Here is a 4,157-nt window from a genome sequence, read left to right as displayed (position 1 = left end):
ACAAACAACTCATGCACGTACGTTCCATAATTTTCTGGTTTAGTTGGTTAAGTATTGGTTTAGCTATAAACGAAAAACCTAACAACGACAACAACACGAGACGTAAAGCTTCGTTGTTACCTCTTTCTGCAACCTTTCTCGACGGCCTTGACGAACTGAACGGCGAAGTGGAGGACTCGGCAGCACAGATCTGCGGTGGTTCAAGCTTGGTGATTAGATTGGTTCCAACAATCTATGAAACACAACATAGTTCTCAGGTTTGGTTCACGGATCTTACCTTTTCGGTGAAGACGTTTCACACGGCAGCACAGGCTGAGCGCGGTGACAATCTCTGGTGTCTCCTGTGTGTGACGGTGACTAACGGTGTAGCTTTGGTGGTGGTAGATGCCTTTGGTTCTCAACAATTCTTCTCTCTCTCTCTCTATTGGCGGCTTAGACTAGGTTTTTACTCTTGTCCAAACGAAGAGGGAGATGATTACGCTTATACATATATACGGCCTCACTCAACGACCAAACCCTTGTCGTTTCAATATTTTTTTTTTTCTTTTCAAAATGGGCCTTTAATGGACTGCAATTCAAGTGGTCCATACATATAGAGTTTGTGGATGTTACACAATGGATAGAGGAGAAATCTGAGTTTTCAAAAAGATAAACCATTCCCCGATTATATGATGAATACACCATAAAATAAATCAACAGTAAGGTAAACCATGTTATACTAGAATTAAAAATTGTGCTTTTTTTTGTGATTTGCTTATGGTTTTTGATTTTAAGTGATATCATGATCTCTTTATGTCAAGGTCGAGAAGACAAATCTCAGATTTGATGCTTTTTCCAACACTACCACACATTTAAGCTTCCTCTTCAACAAGTGAATCAATAGAGTTCCAAATAATATGTGATGTGTGTTTCTACGACTACTAAACTGGAAATATTTGTTAGTCTATGGACTCTATACTATGACCTTCAAAGTATATCATGCTATTGCTAATTACATTACCAAAAATGTATACATATTTTAGCTCAAAGAAGAGAGAGAGAGAGAGAGATTACATTCGAGTACTATATAGACTATAGAGTATAGACATTGGACACCTTCCACATAATTGAAAAATGCTTTTAATGGTAAGTGCTCAGTTTCACAAGAACCTGCTAGAGAATCTGAGAATATATAGATGTCCACAACTTTATTTTTAAGGCTACAAAAAGTAATCACAAACCTATATTATATTCCATGGTTGATCCTCATTCCTAATTAGTACAAAAACATTTAAAATTTGAAATCCAATATAACATTGTCTATTTGTATTTACTTGGTGTATACAGTAATCATCACTTGTTGTGGTTGAAACAAAGTCTTTGGCTTTTTAACAAGCCATCTACAATAAGTGACTAATTTCAGGATAACAGACTTTCAATTGCTTATGAACCAAATAATTAGTTAAGCTGGAAACTGTACTAAGCCCTTGATGCAAAGGTAAGGTTTTGTATCTTTTGTGTATACTTTTGTTTTTTTATGCAGAGGAAGTTGTAAACAATAATGAAGTTTTGTCTTTTTGAAGTATCTCATGAGCATTTTGATGGAGTGTAAAGAATCTCTTTTTTGTTTTAGGTAGTGAAAGATGGATTGATATTCAATGGTGATTTTATTTTTGTTATAAAAACAAAATGTATTGATATTTTCGGCTCTTAAGTCTTAACTAATTGGTACGGACACATGCGTGATTGTGGTGCAAAAGTTAATACATTTTCTAATAACCATAATATTTTAGTAAGTTACATTGGTTCATTATGTGAAAGCATCTGCTAAATATGTATGCATATTATCAGTAGAATCTTAACCATCAAGTTAAAAATTTTTCTTATTTCTCCTGTCCATTATATTGTAAACTCATTTAATTGTGTATGCCTGACAGAAACAAAAAAAAATTGAAATCAAACTATTTGAGAGTAGTATTGTCCAAAAACTCACAGTTCAAATCAAATAAATTAATTCTACTTAAACAAAAAAAAATATTATAGAAATATACTTAAAATAACAAATAATTAGAAATTAAACCGCGTGCGGAATAGCCCCTAGTATTGATATACAAGTAGCAAATAGTTCTTGCTGCAGGGCCAACATCAATTCCCTAAAGCATCAATGATGACATTAACTACTATTTTTTTTTGTGGCAAATAACTACAAAATTCTTCTTACCTTGGTTTCCTTCGTTTTAAAAAGTGGCATGGTAATAATTTCAGTTCGATTGTAATTTTTTATGATTGTACAATTTTAATTTTAATCACAAAATTACTGGACTAACTATTTCATTTTTATATTTCTTTCGTTACTTACAATTCAACTTTTGGTTATAATCGATCGGAAGAAACAATCAAGCTTTCATCAATTAAAAATCTATATATATATATATATATATATATATGGTTTGTAATAATAATTGATTTGAAAAAAATTACCTCGAACTCTTATATTTTCTGAAACAATGTGAAATTTTCATATTTTAAGTTTTGAATTACCGTATTTTTTTTAAAAATGATTTGCTTTAAATATTTTTTTGGGTAAACTAAACTTTTAAAATTGAATCAAATTAGTTTTGAGTGCAAACCAAGAACGCTAAAGATTATTAGGTCTAACAGATCCAGACCAATAACTTACTCAGGATAAACACAGAAAATATCAGTTTTAGAACCAAGGATATCAAAAGACATAATCATCACAAATTAAAAACCAATTCAATAACAAAGAAATGGACACAAGATCACCTCCTCATTTGCAATTTAATTAAAAACCATGTTCCAAGCCAAATACATTTCGATGTAAATGTAAGAATTGGATGAAGGAGACTGATTAATGCAAATCAAGAATCTTAAAGATGACTCACTCACGACAAACACATAAAAATTCTCTTATAAAAACAAGGTTATCAGAGACAAGGTTAGCATAAATCAAAAACCCAATCAATCTCAAAGATATATAGACAAAATCATCTTTCGTATTCATTGTGTAAACATGTTATATGTCGTTTGTAATCACCATACTCATTAGTCTTGTTGTGTGAATCTCCACTTCTGTTTGTTTGTTTGCAACTTCCATATATTATTCATTTTTAGATTATTACTGAATATGCTATTTTTGGCTCAACAATTTTTGAATTTGCCATGTGCTTCAGTTTTTTAGATTTTTCATATTTTGTCACTCAAAAGTTAAAACTAGACATTTGGGAAAATGGTTTCACAAAATATATACTACTTAATAGCAAATACTATATCCTAGAAAAGAATGGAACCAAATAAAATCAAATATAATGTGTAAAATTCTGTTTTGAGATATAAGGAATGACAAATTTAAAACGTTTTAAAAAATATGCCAAATTTAAAGCGTTTAAAGAAAAATGCCAAAAACAACTAATTTTTATATATATATGAAGTTGGCTTTTCTCTCTTCTCTTTCCTTCACTTCATCACTTCTTATTTTCAATTTTAACAAATTAATTAATTCACATTATCAAAGTACCATAAAATCTAAATTTAATGCATCAATTAATTCACTCATTTCTGTAATATTTTAATTATTATATAACTTAAACTAAAATTTAAACCAAAAACGAAAAAAAAATTACAACCCAGAAAATATCAAAATAAAATATGAATAGATATTACATAAATATAAAATTAAATATTTCTATCATAACATATAATAATTGTGTAAACATTTGTAAAAAACTAGAAAAAGGGGAAAATAAATCTATCATATATTTATTGGAACAATAATTACTTTAAAGAGTTACAATTATTAGGTAAAAAAAATAAGAGTTTTTTTTTAAAAAACACACAAAAATTTAAAGGGTTTTTAAGTCAAAATGTTATTCAATTCTTGGTGTTAAATTATAAATTCATGTTATCGACTAAAAGTTAGTGTATATTTTTTTTTTCAATTATAGTATAATATAATTAATAATATATGTATATGTATTTAAAACTTGAGACTATGTTTGTTAGTATTCAATTAGAACCAGAAGGATTTGGTTTATATTATTATTTAGAAATCAAAATAATATAAATAATTAAAATAGTTTGAGTGATCTATATTATTTATCGTTTTCAAAATTGAAAATGGTTAAATTTGCTCTAAAAGGTATATCAAAAAAGGAGAA

This window comes from Camelina sativa, chromosome 15 (assembly GCF_000633955.1).
Source record: "Camelina sativa cultivar DH55 chromosome 15, Cs, whole genome shotgun sequence".
Lineage (NCBI taxonomy): Eukaryota > Viridiplantae > Streptophyta > Magnoliopsida > Brassicales > Brassicaceae > Camelina > Camelina sativa.
The sequence above is the reverse complement of the archived record's forward strand: the minus strand, read 5'-3'. Positions refer to the sequence as shown.